The sequence below is a fragment of the Haliaeetus albicilla genome, chromosome 26, assembly GCF_947461875.1.
Source record: "Haliaeetus albicilla chromosome 26, bHalAlb1.1, whole genome shotgun sequence".
Taxonomy (NCBI): Eukaryota; Metazoa; Chordata; class Aves; order Accipitriformes; family Accipitridae; genus Haliaeetus; species Haliaeetus albicilla.
Genome location: NC_091508.1, coordinates 10,220,686 through 10,236,134, shown reverse-complemented (window position 1 = coordinate 10,236,134; position 15,449 = coordinate 10,220,686). Strand labels below are relative to the sequence as shown.

At 49.4% G+C, this 15,449-nt stretch overlaps 1 protein-coding gene across 1 annotated transcript in view; it reads left to right on the top strand.

Moving 5' to 3' along the window:
• Positions 1–772: 772 nt before the first annotated feature.
• LOC104319935 (dual specificity testis-specific protein kinase 2-like) overlaps positions 773–15,449 on the top strand; it is a 42,524-nt gene continuing 27,847 nt past the window's right edge. Inside the window, exon 1 of the mRNA XM_069772188.1 lies at positions 773–896. The gene's annotated coding sequence lies outside the window, so the exon portion shown is untranslated. The remainder of the gene's footprint in view (positions 897–15,449) is intronic.

The window sequence follows — 15,449 nt, the reverse complement described above, 5'->3', positions numbered from 1 at the left end:
ACACAAGCGAGGGGGTCGCCTTGCTCCTGCCCTGTGGGTCCATGGAGAGCTGGAGCGCGTGGTGGTGGGTACTGGCGTGGCTGCCCTCTGTGAGCACCCTTATCCTGGCAGTGAAGGAACGGGATAGCAGCTGGGAGAGGAGGCAGAGCTGGAGGAGAGGTGAGAAGACTCAGCCCACTGCCAGAGACAGGAATAGAAAGTGCTTTCTTTCCTCAGGTTGGGGTTGCACAAGCTCCTCTGGCTTTGCGCAAGTACTGGGAAGTCTCGGCGCCAGGATCTGTCGCCATTTAATAGTCCGGGATCTAACAGTGGTGTTCTTCCATGTGCATGTGTGGCACATATGGAATTTGAACTGCCTTTGCTCTGAGCAGCCCTCAGTCATCGTCCAGAGCCAATGTGCTCCCGGGTGCTGCATGGGACTGGGCCAGCCACGGTCCCATGGTGGGGTGGGGGAAATTCCTGACCTAGAGCGGGGCACGGGAGGGGCGACAGTTGGGGGTCGCCTTTGCTGTGCTTCACGGAGGAGGTTGGGCCTGGGGAGCACCGTGGGGCAGCTGATGCAGAGCCGCAGGCTGGACACGAGCGATGCCAATGCCGTGTGCTGGGGCGGGGGACAGCTGCCCCGGGAGCCGCGGCCCTTTGTCCCGGGGGAGGGCTGCGGCACTGGGGGAAGCCCTGCAGGGGGGTTGGGAAGGGGGCGTCTTGGGGCGATGATGCCTGCCTTTGGAGGGGGGCCGGTGCACGGCACAGGGGGTGGCGCGTCGCTGCCGGGGCGGGCGGGGCCGAGCCGAGCCGTGCCGTGCGGGCTCACGCCGGCGTAGCGGCGCTCGTGCCGAGCCGAGCCGACGGCAAGGCGTCCTGCGGGATCCGGGCCCGGCGGGGCCGAGCCGGAGCAGGTGAGTCGGCGCTCGGGCCGGGCGGGGGGCCGCCGAGCCGGGGCCCGGGCTGCCCCGCGCCGTGTCCCGCCGCGTCCCCGGCGCCTGAGCCGGCGCCCGCCGCTAGGAAGCTCTGGAGCGGGCGGGCTGCACCCCGCGATACGCGGGGCACCCCCGCCCCGCTCCCCAGGCGCCCTCGGACTCCCCTTTCTCTCGCCGGGAGCGGAGCCCCGGGCGTGGGAAGCCGGCCCGGGGCAGCGGCGCCAGCCGCAGCCGCCGCCCGCCCCGCCCCGCCGCCCGCGGTCTCCGCTGTCCCCGGGCAGGCTGCGGGGGAGCCCCGGCGTGCCGGATACCCCGGCACTGAGGCCCTGCCGCTCGTAGAGTACTCGAGCGACCTGCAAGGCGACAGTGTTTTGTTGATTAAGCCCTGCTGGCTGCCCCGCGTCCTCTTTGGAGGGACGGAGAGCAAGCCGATTGCAGTCCCAAGAGTCCGCTTTGCGCTTTGTCCTCAAGCCTCCTGACGGGAGCGGCTGAGCGAGCAGAGTGCGGGTGAGAGCTGTTCCTGAGAGTGATGGCGAGGAGGAGCAGCTTTGGAATGGAGCATTTTGGCAGTTCTTCTGGCCTGGGCTGGTCCTGAGTGGAGCCAGAGGTGGTTTCCCAGCTGCTGCCCCCAGGACCTGCTTGGACACCAACGTCTCTAGCACTGTCCCTAGTCTTAATTCAGAGAGGGGCTCTGGGCTTTTTGGAAGACTGCAAGAAAAAAGTAGATCCTGAGGGGGGACGTGGAGTTGCTAGGCAGTTGCTCTGTGTCACCTTTCCTTATGTCCAAGCAAGTAGTTTGCCTCTGATGCTGCTCGCACATGCGGTGCACATGTTGGCTCTGATTTGCTGAAAGAGAGATGTGTTTTCAGCCCAGTCTCTGCTTTGCAGAAAAGGTTCCTCTTCCCCTGCCCTTTCTTGGTGCGCCTGGCTTGGAGACATGGATCTGCCCCAGAGCAGCCCTAGAAGCAGGGCCCTGCCGCGACAAGGAATGGCCTAGGGCAGCTCAGGCAGGATTCTCCCACATCTGTGGCCCAGTAGCTCCAGGGTCTCTTTCTTCCATTTCCCTGCCAAGTTCAGCAATCCCAGTGCAGAAACAGTACCCAGGAGAGAGCATACTTGAGCTGCAGGGTCCTGCCTTCAGCTTCAATTGCAAATGTATCTTGTTGTCCTTTTTTAAAAAACAACAACACTCATACAACAGGGAAGACTGAGTTGGAGGTTATGTAAAACCTGTGTGCAAAGTGCAGGTAAACCTGTGGGGTAAACAAATGCTAAAAAGCCAGCGCTGACTAGTGAGAGGATTGCTGTTACCATGCAAGGTCAGTCACAGCATGGCATGAACCTGCAAGGGGCCAAACAGACACCAGCTGGAGCTGAAGTGTTCAAAGCAGAGCTACCTGTATGTGGATGGTTATAAATCACAAGGCGAGAGTTACAATGCTCCTGTCCCTGAACAGAAAAAGAATATAAAACCAAGCTGGACCCGAGCAGTGAGGCTGAGGGATGCACCAGGCTGCGAAGGTGGGCTGTCAGCTCATCATGGGATGGGCCTGTCAGCGTGGGGAAGACTGGGCAGCACTGAGAGCCCTGCAGGGTCCTGCAGGGACCTTGCTGGAGGGTCCTTGCCTGGCCCACAGTCCTTCCACAGGCAGGAGTCTGTGCTGAGTCACTCAGGGTACCTGTCATGTATTTGCTTGTCCTTTTCCCATTGAATCTTACTCTGCTGGGAACGGGCACTCTTGCAGGAATGTCGCTACTTGCACCTGGCGTGGAAGCTGTGTGGGGTGAGATGGAGCTGCGTTTCCAGCATCTCTGTTGTGCTGGTTCACCAGGCAAGGTCCTCCTCGCACAGTAAATCCCTGGGCAGTCCCCGCTGCTGATGCTTGCTGTTGATACACTGTTGTTATTTTCCCTTTGAATTATTAGCCCTGTGATCATCAGGTTTGGTGCTTTCTAGGGACGTTTCAGAGGATCCCAAAGCAATGTGTAAGCTCATGGACTGAAACTGGAGGTCCTCTCATAACCAAAGCACCTTTCTACACCGGTTGGCAAAGCTTTTGGGAATATGTTTGGTGTCTTCAGGCTGCACCCAAATGTACCTGCACCTGGGGAGTGGCACAGGAGTGCTCTGGAGAGCATGGGGCATAAGTGGAGAAGCACACTTATGGCAGAAGTTGTGATTTTTCTGCCACTTCTCTGCTCCTTGCTGTATGGAGAAGCTGCTGCTTGTCTGCTTTGTGAGCAGAGAAGCTGGTTTTCTTCTGCTGGGGACTGGAAGCTTCACAGCTTCCTGCAGTCAGAGTTTAAAACATCAGGGCCTTTAACGAAAACACTTCAGGGTCATTCCTACTGTTCAAATTAAGTCTTGCATAATCTCACCTAAAGGCAGATTTTGCAATGAAAACTTTATGTAAAGCAGCAGCCTGGCTTTATATAAAGTGAGGCCATGGGGTTTTGACTTGGAGCACAGTTTCTGAGGCAAATTTCAACTTTGAGCATAGATGGCAAATGCTTTGGCTCCTGCCCCATCTGATCTTCAACATGAGTGCTTAAGGCTAGAGGTGTACATCTCTTGCCACTGAACATGAAGTGTCATGTTGCTGCTATTTAGCAAGTGGTTGGCCAGTGCTGTGCTCCTCCTGTGTTCTCAGTGATAGCTGTAATTAGATAAAGTGCATGTACTGTGGGTCAGCTCCATACTGCTGCAAGTTTGTTGAAGCTGCTGGAGTTACCGTGGGGTGGGAATGGGCCTTGAGGTCCTGAGTGAGGTAAGCTGCACAAACTGTATCTTTACCAGCCTCCTGCTCCTCAACTGCTTGGTTGCTGCGGGGGTTCTTCTCTGCTGCCCTCCCTCCTTGGTGTGGAAGTAGGCAGCAAGCAAATTGCGGTGTACAAACCCACTGTGGGCATGAGCCTGCTAGCTGTGGAGTCTGCTCGCCACACTGCTGCTCTGCCACAGCTGAGTTAAGGGCTCTGCAGTGACGTTAGGGGATATGAAGAGCCTGCTGCAGCGGGCAGTGCTGTCAGAGGCCAGCCTGGGCTGGCATTCAGTCTCAGCTGATCTGATTCCTGCTCCCCGTGCAGCGGGCCATGCTACCAAGCTGTGCAACTTCTGGCCAAAGTATGTTCTGGGGCTAAAAATTTATGTAGTTTCAAAAGCTTTATTGGGGCAGATTCATAGAAGAAAAAACATGCATTGAGAGCTATTCAGTGCAAATCACTGTATCCCTTCTGTGCCGAGCTGCAAGTGGGAGCCCAAAAGGCAAATGAACAGAGCTGGGTCTGTGAGCCCAGGGGTGAGGGGGGCCCTTCTCACCCCTCACAGCTCAGACGTGACAGCCCACCTTGACACTGGTTCATCATGTGGCCTTGGGCAAGTCACTTAACTTGCTTTTCTTATGTTTTAGCTTAAGTTTTTCCAACTGTTAGCAATAGCCAAGTCTTCCTGCTTTGCATAGTGGACTGGTATGAGATAACATCTCTACGGATCTGGGATTGCTTTAGGGGCTCAGTCTCCTTGCTACATTGATAAGAAAATGCTCATCTCAGGTGCAGATCTATTTTTCTTTCTTTGGCCCTTTGGGAGGTGCTGAGTGATACCTTGTATCCTGGAGAGAGCCTACTGCATTCAGTGTCCCTGGCACTAGCTGGCTGTGATGTTGTGTGTGGAGCTTTTGGAAAGAGCTTGCTTGCCTTGAGAAACTTCTTATGACATGTGTTGTTGTGCAAATACTGCTTGTTTATATAGCATTACATGGAGAAATGGATTTAATGGGGGTAAATGATTGATTGATTTCCCTAGCAGGGGTAACCTGACTTTCTGAGGCATGCAGGAGAGCTGGACAGCTCGTCAACCAGCTGAAGTTCAACTTCCCACAAGTCATATGATTTTTAATAAGCCCGTGGTGGATTTGATACAGCAGGAGATAGCAAGAGGAAGGTTTGTAGTGGAGAGAGGGGAGAACAGTCCTGGATGCTTGAGGCAAACTCAGCTTGGGCTACTGCTCCCAAGGCAGAGAGATAAACCCTGCCTGACACAGCAGGATCTGAGCTCACTCTCCTTCACTCCCCTGGGAAGGACTCATGTCTTGCAGGACGTATCCTGGACGCTGTTGGAGCAGGGACCATCTCCCCTGCATCCGTGCAGCCTGGCTGCGGGGGGCCAGGGCAAGGGCCAAGTGCAGGGCAGGGACATGGTGCCCAAAAGTGCTGCAGAGATGCTGAACTTCTGAGAAAGCACTTGCCTGCCATGCTGAGATAAGTCTGGTTACCTCCATCTCAAAGCATGGGCTTTTAAATTTTTTCTTACCTACTTATCTCATGCAGTCTCTGGCAGGTAGATTACTGTGGTTTTAGTCCCTGTGTACAGATGGGATGGAGAGGCCCAGCACACATGGGGTGCTACCTGGCTGGCCTCCCACCATCAGCAGCTGTTTGTTGAAGTAGCTTTTTTTTCAGAGCATGAATTAATCTGTTGCGGGGGGGTGTGGGGGTGGGGAGTGAATTAATATATCTGGTTTTGCAGTTCAAAAACCTCTGCCACAGCTGAGACTTGGAGCCTCAGTCACATTTCTTATAACACAGAGTCTTGGAGCCATCTTGTTTTCCTTGCATGTCTTGGTGCACCAGGGGTAGTGGAGGTGCGCAGCTAGCCATCACACCAGCATTGGCCGTCACACCAGCTCTTGGGAAGATTTGGGTGGCAGAGGCTGAGAAGTGGGCTGGCTGAAACAAGCCCTCTTCAATACTGGTGAATCTAAGAGGATTCATCACCTCCTGACTTTCTCTGTATAGTGTGAGACGGGGTGTCGCGTCCCAAAGTTGGAGCGACTCAGGTTCGTGGATTTCCTTTGTCAGAATTAAGGTGAAACGACACCAGGGGAGTTCAAACAACAATCAACATTTATTCAACCTAGCTAACTCTGTCCAAGTACACATGAACTTGTTAATATGAACCTTGCAACATGTCATTAAGCCGCTGTTTGAGAAGAGGAGGAAAGTACAGAAAGAATGAAATGGAAAAAGGAACATGAAATGTATCAGAAGGAGAGCCCTCCCGTTGAGTCACGAGGTTCAGAGCAGACCCCCTTGCTTTCTGGACTCCTTCTCAAAGAGGAGCTCAGGGGCGGCTAGGTCCACTCCTAGTCTCAGACTTGGTCAACGGTTTATGTTTCAAAGGATGAGGTGTAGGGACTGTGGAAAAGAGAGAAGGAAAAGAGAGAGAGAGAATGAGAGAAAAAAGAAAGAGAGAAGAGAAGGGTTTCACCAGTCCTGGGTCCAGCGTTGGTCCAGCCAGCGTAGAGATCCAGTTCCGGAGGGCGCACACTGAGGATTCGTTCTCTCCTCTTTTATAGTGTGTTAGTTGATGATCTCAACATGCGCAGTTCCCACACCTGGGGTTCACTGGAATCGGTAGCTTTGGGGGGGGGGTGTTCATTGTGGAGTTGCTTCTCTTTTCCTGCTGGTATGACCACTTAAGATAGAAGCACAGTCCCAACTTCCATGGGGCCTTCTTCCTCCAGGAAGGCATAAATTGTGTTCCTTCTCCTGGTCACTCAAGATAAGGAATTGGGGCCTTGGAGAAGTGCGTTCCCACCCTCCGTGGGGCCCTCTCCTCTGTCCACATTGTCCTGTTCACAAAACTCCAGCATTTTTACAGAGGCCGTTTTGTCCACCAAAGCTCTTTTAGCGGATGTTTGAGACATTTGAATTTGTCAGACCGTCACACCACCCCGTGGCTCAAACAGTCGCTGGACTTTGATTCTCGTTCATATCATCTTCATCTGTGGTGATCTTGATATGGCGGACAGTAGGAGAAGAGAGAGAGACAGCTGAGGATAGTAAGCGGCTAATCATACATCTGACTATTGCAAGGCCTGTTATTAAACATACAAATCCAATTAATATCATAAGTCCAATATTTACAAGCCATTTTCCCCATCCCGTCAGTCCCAAGGATCCTAGAATGGAATGTAGCCATGAGTTTGGATTCCAGCCATCAAACCAGTCAGCTGGTTGCATTGCGTGGAAGAGTTCTCTCGTCTGGTCGGCAATCTCCTTCATCTTTGCCCGGGCTTCTTCAATGGAAGTCGTAGCATTATGAATGGTAATACAACATTCAGATTCAGTCAAGTTCAACATACCACACACACCTTGTTCTTTTAACAATAACATATCTAAGGCTAAACGATTTTGTAATGTCATTTTTGATACCTGTTGCACTTGGAGATTTAGTTCCCCAAAGGCATATCGAGTCCAATTACTTAATACATGTACTTGCCAAGTTAGGTTTTCTAGCACCCATTGGTGCCGAACGATATATCCAGATGGTGCAAAGAATGCTTCTAGCTCTAATGATACCTTCTGTCCCCAAGTATAATAATCGGGTTTTAAAATGCTTTGAATCCATTTCTGGGCGCTACTTGGGTCATCAAGTTCTCGTCTCTTCCTGTGAATAGGTGGTGTGGTATATTCAAAGATTCGCCTGGGACACATAGTAGGAATTCCCAAACCACACTGCAATCCAGCCTGTTCGATCACATTCAAATGCGAGTACATTTTCCCATTTGAGCACCCCCAGACAGTCCCCTCAGGGGCAGCATACAAAGCGTTTTGACAAGTAGTTGCGTCTCCCCGAGGTATTTGATTATCCTCCCCCACCTTATGTCTTGGGAAGTGGTTAATGGGAATTCCACATTTTAGCCAGATATTAACATTATTGGTGATCTGATTACATTGGTTATCCCGGTTTCGGTATCCAAAATTAGGATATCCCCAACAGGTGCACATATCTCGAATTAAGGTTCTAACTTCCAAACTGATCCATGTTTCGATGGGATTGCCAGCGCCTGTGGTACAGTCTATAATGTGGGTACAGTTTAACAAATGGGCATCATTGGGGTTGGGTGTGCCCACAAATTCTTTTTTTAATAAGTGAAGAGGTTGGTTTTTTAACATGTGTTTCACTGACCATCCCCAAGCAGTGTGGGCGCTATTCATTGAAGGATATTGTCCCTTCCTGTCAGGTATGTGAACACACCAAGCTGAATCCCATTTTACATTATATTGTAATTCAAAAGGGGTAATTTCCAGGGAAGCAGGCCAAAAAGGCACTAGATTACAAGATATATTGTGATAGGAAGGGCAGCCTGTTATTTTCCACCAGGATGGAGAAGGTGGGAATCGTCTGGAATAGGCTTCCTCGAATCCTGGAGGACACGGTGGGCTATGACTAGTACCAATTTCGCGACTGACCTCCAATCTCCATCGCTTACAAGTTTTGTTTATTAAGTCAGGCCACCCCGTGTCCCGAGGGATCTCATAGAAGGCTGCTTCATCTCGCCACCATCTACCAGAGGAGGTGTAATCACTTCGATATTGATACTCAAAAGGAGCATCTACTAACCCTATAATGCCATTGGTCATATTATGTTTTCCAATATTGAGCTTCATGGGTATCAAACCGAATGTAATCCCTTGCTCGGTAGAAGTAGGAATCTGAATACAGATCCCCTGATCTGTTTTATTCCAGACATGTATGAATCCTTGTATCACTTCCCAAGCTAAATTGGAGGTCCTTTCTCCTTGTCCAGATGCACCAAAGCTAAGAAAGGCAAGGAGGAAGGAATTCCAAACCATCTTTCCTTGTTATACTATAAGAATATCACAATGAAAATCAAACAAACAATATAGACAATGGCCCACTCATTAAGTGAAAACATAAGTCTTGTCGTGGGCTTCTGATAACCTGCAAAATATATACAAAAATAAACAATCATTAGAGGGATAGGATTGGAGAAGATGTCAAGCAGTGCTGCTAGTGATTGGGATCCATCCGAGAGGCTGAGGTGCACTCTCCAAGGTGCTCATGCAGCTTCTGTAAAACAACCTCATACAGGCCATGTGTAGGATGTGTTACTTATTATAGATGCATACAAACTAGCCTTAAACTTCAAGCTCTCTTGACTGGAATTGCTCTGATTAGAGTATCTGTAGATCAACAGAATGTGTTCATTGTGTGTAAAAAGGTTAATAAGTTTATAGCGACCTCTTGCTCTCACGTGGCGTAGGGGCTGCTGCAAGAACTCCAACAGGGTCTGTTGTCAAGCTCTCTGTGTCCTCCCCCCAACTCAGGAATTCTGAGAAGTCAACACAGCATCACTAGTCGGAGTAACAAAAACATAAGCAAGCAATCAAGTAGCTATGGTTTTAGTATTATAACAGAGGGTTAGGTTTATATTGTGCATCTTAACTGGTATGCTTGTTAGAATCCAGTTAGTGGGATACAGAAAAAACATATTCTTATTAACCATTTAACATCGGAGCAACTTTAATTCAGAACATGAAGGTCTACTTAGAAGGATGGGACAATCCATCGGGTATTGATACGATGCTCTTTCCCATGAGCATCTGTGGCCACCCAGGAATAGAGGTTAAGGGGTGTCTTTAGGGTTAGGGGCACTTGCCCCACAGTGGGTAGTTCCACTAATACTGGTTGTCCAGCATAGTGGAGCAAGTGTGCGGGGTCTTTGCCACCTTTTGTCCCTGGAACAATAGAAGGAGGTGTGGGACAGAATGCTAGGAGTCGGGGGCAGCCATTTGCCCCCCACCGGCTATTAATTCTGTATACTGCTTCTGGTATTCGCAAGGCCCACCCTGGGTCATGGGGCCTCAGAGCTCGTTTTAGAAGTCCGTTTGTTCTCTCCACAATACCATTAGCTTGAGGGTAGTAAGGGGTGTGGAAAACCCACTGGATTTCCTCATCCTTAGCCCATTCTTGCACCACTCCAGCGGTGAAATGGCTCCCATTATCAGATTGAATTGATTGAGGCTTGGGTAAGTAGCTAAACCATGTTTTAAGACTTTTTACTGTATTTTCTCCTGTTGCTCTGGATACAGCTTCAGCTTGTGTTAGTCCTGATACCACCTCTACTCCTACTAACACATATCGTTTTCCCTCTGATACCCGAAAGGGGCCAATATAGTCAATTTGCCACGTTTGCCATAAACCTTTGTTTGTCCTTAAATGTAGGGGTTGTTCTTTTAAAGGGTTATATTTTTCCAAACGAACTCGACATTGACCACATGCAGAAATAACAGTGTTACATAATTCTCGTGTAACGGCCCATCCTCTGCTAATAGCCTCTCTGTACAGGTCTTTACTCCCTGAATGGCCACGCTTCACGTGCAGCCACTCCAAAAGGTGTTCCCATTTTTCCGCTTCACCATCAATGGCAAGACTGGCTAGACGTGTTAAGGAATCTACCCGGTTATTTAGGAGGTGAGCTGGGTTATCCCCTGCCTGGTGTGCAGCAACCCAGCCTACCAAGAAAGATCTCTGCTTGGCGATATTCAGTATTTCTTCCCATTTGTCTCTTTGCCACACTGGCACTTGGTTTACTTCCCATTGGTTTTGCTCCCAAAATGGCAACCATTCAGTGCATCCTTTAAACACTGCATAGGAGTCAGTATAAATGTATACTGGTTCTGTTGTCTCAGCTTCCTTAACGACTACACTCCACACAGCAACTAACTCCCCTACTTGGGCACTACCCTCTCCCTCAGTTATCACATGCTCCCCTGAATCAATATGTAATGCTACTGCTCGATACTTCCATGTCTTTCCGTCCCTTTTTGCGGAAGCATCAGTGAACCATACGTTTTTTAAATGGGGTTTGAAATCAGGAGCCACTTTGATGTACGATGGAGGGGGTTCTGTATCTGGGTGATCAGAAGGGGGATCCTGTATTTGGAGCATTTTGGGTGTTCCCTCCTCTATTTGTCTAGTGCGACAGTAGTGGTCTAGCTGGGCATACCACTTCCTTACTGTTTCTCGTTGAGCTACTCCTGCGGGGGGAGGAGTTCCAGCCAATATTGGTTTCAGGATCTTAAAGGGTCCTCGCAAGATGATGGGTTGTTGTCGTATAATTCTCTCAGCTTCCTGTAAGGCTAGGTTAACTACAAAGAGTCCTTTCTCCCAAACTGAATACCGTTTTTCAGCATCCTTAAAGCTACGCGAGAAAAATCCTATAGGACGAGTAGGACCTTCAGGTCCACGCTGCCACATATGTATAGACAACCCATGAATTGCAAAACCCCATTCTATGTGGAGTGGGTCTGCTGGATGTATCGGCCCTAGGGCCTGGTAAATCCCTGCTTCAAAAATTAATAATTTCAGAGCCTCTTCATGGACAGGTGTCCAGTCCCAAGCAGTTCTTTTACGGGTTAAATCATATAAAGGGCGAGCTATGATAGAAAAGTCGGGGATGTGTTTTCTCCAGAACACTAGCAAGCCTAGGGCATGCTGTAATTCTTTCTTATTTTCAGGCATTTTCACTTGTTCGAGGGTGGACAAGGTTTCAGGAGGTATACACACAGTCCCTCCTTTCCACCAGATACCTAAAAATTTTACTTCAGGTGATGGGAGTTGCACCTTTTCTGCAGGAATTTGAAGCCCTAAATTCTCTAAGTGATTAATGATTTCTCTCTGGGTTTGTCCCACCACAGTGGTGTCTGGTCCTCCAATTAGCACATCATCAATATATTGATATACTTTTACTCCATCTTTGGGAGTGATCTGATTTAGTTCCTGGGCTAATGCATAGTGAGCAATGGTTGGTGAGTGGCAATAGCCTTGGGGAAGCCGTGTAAATGTATATTGTACACCTTCCCAGGTGAAGGCAAAGCGGTCCCTATCTGCTTCTTGCAAGGGAACCATAAAGAACATGTCTTTCACATCAATGGTTGCTAAAATCTGGTGACCCTGTTCTTGTATGGTTGCAATTAATTCTGCTATATTGGGGACTGCAGCTGTTAATGGGCCAGTATTGGCGTTCAGGCGCCGATAGTCAACTGTCAATCGCCACTTCCCATTTGGCTTGCGGACTGGCCATACTGGGGAATTATAGGGTGAGTGTGTAGGAATAACTATCTCCTGTTCCCGTAACTCAGTTATCACTGAAGTGATCCCTTCTCTTGCTCCCAAAGGCAAAGCATAAGGTTTAACATTAACTATCTTTGAAGGGGGAAGAGTTGGTGCAGACTGCAAAAGCCTCACAGAGATTGCGGGACACCCAAATTTCCATTCTCTTCCCTTAGAGTCTACCCACGACCGGCCCTTTAAGAGGTCGAGTCCTAGAATATGGGTGGGTAGAGGACCTAGTATCATAGTAACCTTAACAGGGGATGAATCCCCTGGCAGCCAGCATTTAACTTTAGCTGTCGGCTGTGGTTGGGAGCTTCCGAAAACGTCCGTGACCCATATCTGCTTCTTATCTGCAATTATTCCATTGCGGTTAGCAACATCCGTCCGGAGTGCTGACATCTGAGCACCCGTATCAACTAAAAAAGTTACTGGGGTCTTAAAGGGACCAAGAGGAAAAGTAATCAACAGGTCTCCTGTCCTATTTTCAGTGAGCCTCCTTAAATAAACCCACTGGCTGTCCCCCGGCTCACTTACTGGGGACAGCGTGTTTAGTTTCCCGTCCTGCAGACAGTCATACCTTCCTCTGGAGCAGTAGGTGTTTGGGGAGTGGGAGTTGCCAGTGACTGTGGAATCGCCCCCTTATAGTCTCGAATGTTTGACTCAGTATGGGGAGGCTCCTTGTTCTTGTCTTTCCACCCTAGGACCAACTTTTCTAGGACAGAGGTGGGCAAGCCGTCCATCACATCCCGGGGAATTCCCTTTTCTATCCCTTCTGCCCACAACAAGTTCCGCTGACCCCCATATGGCTTTTTGGTGTTTACAGTCTTAGATGGGGGAGGTCGGCCAGGTCCTTCTATTCGGCGGATAGCAGGCTTAGCTCTGCTTTCTTCCCTTGTGAGACCCATTCTCCGGCCGTAGTTAATCAATTCCTGTGCCACTTCTCCCCAGGTCAGGGCCCCTCCTGCATTCCGCCTGCCTCCTCTAGGTGCTATCGCATCACGTAATCTATCCTGTAGCTGGACGGCATATAATTTCAAAGAATCTGGTAAACCTCGGATTAGAGGAGTCATTCTATCGGGATTGGCATTTAACAACATCGGAGAGGGCTGTTGTGGCACTAATCGCCTATCATGCATTAACTGGAGACAAGCAGTTTTCTGTAAGCTCTCGGTTAACTGATTTATAGAAGGGGTGTCTATCCGTGTTGGTTCTCCTCGTTCCATTTGGTCTATTCCCCCTGCCCAGTAAGCTGCCCGCTGCGTCAGAGACCATGGTTCCCTAGGATCATCGGTAGTTAGGAACACTCCAGGCCCCCAATATCCTTGGGCTTCATCTTCTGACAATAAAATCCGGTCACCACCGGTTAATGACACCCTCCACACATATTCTGTTTCGGTCTCCTTTGCTAGTCGGATATACTTTTCCTGAATTTTAGATAATTCAGTGGCAGAATATGGTATCGTCTTAATAGTTACGTGTGGTGCTCCGCCAATTTGGCCATTGTCTATGGTTTCTGTTTTAATTAATGGCCTCATTGCTATCTCTTCATCCTCAGGGTAAAAAACTTTCCTGGTACATTCTAACTCTTGATTTGGGTATAAAGATTTTTGCTGTTTCACTTGAACTACCTCTAGACCTTGCAGGTCTAAGTTCGGGTCAGATCGTTCATCTGCCTCAGCTCGTAAAATTCTTTCCCGATCTAACGCATCAGACAAGGCAGCATGAAGCCGCTGCGTTGTATTACGCTCAGCAGTTAACTGCTCTTGCAGGACTTTAACTAAATCCTGCAGGGACTGAATCTTCTCCTTATCTGCCTGCTCAGCTCTCATTGTTTCCTGCCTGTCTTCCTGAGCTGCTGCGAGTGCGGCCCCTAACACTGCACACACTACAGCCTTCCCTTTTCCCGGGCGAAACCTGCTTTCTTTTGCAAGCTTCTCAATTCTTCCTACAATGGCTTTTGGATCATGCCAGTGGTTTCGTGCCCAGGCTACTCCTTGTGGGGAAGGGTGGGCTTTATATGCAATTAGCTTCTCTAAAACAGGGGAACAGTCAGACATAGATATTTCCCGGGTCACCATGCCTGCCACTGCTCGGATCTCTCCCGACTTATTGTTGAGAGATCCTTCCCAGATCCTCCCCGCCCGCTTTCTGGGTGGAGGTCCGGTATCCCGTTAGAATCTCCCTTCCAACAAGGGAAATCCCGTATAGGCAGTTAGCCTCTCTAAAAACAGGGGAACAGTCAGACACAGATTTTTCCCGGGCCTCTATGTCTGCCACTGCTCAGATCTCTCCCGACTTACTGTTGAGAGATCTTTCCCAGATCCTCCCCGCTCGTTCTCCGAGTGGAGGTCCGGTATCCCATTAGAAACTCCCTTCCAACAAGGGAAATCCTGTCCGTGACGCCAATTAAGATGTCGCGTCCCAAAGTTGGAGCGACTCAGGTTCGTGGATTTCCTTTGTCAGAATTAAGGTGAAACGACACCAGGGGAGTTCAAACAACAATCAACATTTATTCAACCTAGCTAACTCTGTCCAAGTACACATGAACTTGTTAATATGAACCTTGCAACATGTCATTAAGCCGCTGTTTGAGAAGAGGAGGAAAGTACAGAAAGAATGAAATGGAAAAAGGAACATGAAATGTATCAGAAGGAGAGCCCTCCCGTTGAGTCACGAGGTTCAGAGCAGACCCCCTTGCTTTCTGGACTCCTTCTCAAAGAGGAGCTCAGGGGCGGCTAGGTCCACTCCTAGTCTCAGACTTGGTCAACGGTTTATGTTTCAAAGGATGAGGTGTAGGGACTGTGGAAAAGAGAGAAGGAAAAGAGAGAGAGAGAATGAGAGAAAAAAGAAAGAGAGAAGAGAAGGGTTTCACCAGTCCTGGGTCCAGCGTTGGTCCAGCCAGCGTAGAGATCCAGTTCCGGAGGGCGCACACTGAGGATTCGTTCTCTCCTCTTTTATAGTGTGTTAGTTGATGATCTCAACATGCGCAGTTCCCACACCTGGGGTTCACTGGAATCGGTAGCTTTGGGGGGGGGGTGTTCATTGTGGAGTTGCTTCTCTTTTCCTGCTGGTATGACCACTTAAGATAGAAGCACAGTCCCAACTTCCATGGGGCCTTCTTCCTCCAGGAAGGCATAAATTGTGTTCCTTCTCCTGGTCACTCAAGATAAGGAATTGGGGCCTTGGAGAAGTGCGTTCCCACCCTCCGTGGGGGCCCTCTCCTCTGTCCACATTGTCCTGTTCACAAAACTCCAGCATTTTTACAGAGGCCGTTTTGTCCACCAAAGCTCTTTTAGCGGATGTTTGAGACATTTGAATTTGTCAGACCGTCACACGTGGTGGTTTGTTTCTGTGCATGAGCTGCAATAATGCAATGAAAGCAGGTGTGAAACTGTGTTTTTCCAGTGTTGAGAAAGCTTCAAAGCATGGCAGTCTCTGCCAAACCTGTTGAAACAATTTTGCTCTAGCATTTTGCAGGAAGAATGCTAAGAAGCAGAAAAAGGGTTTTCTGCCCCTTACCTATGAAAGGTTGAGAAAAATTGCTCCAAATTATTTGTCTTTCATTAATTTGTTTTAAGCCACCTGGAAAGATCAATCCTTTAGCTGCT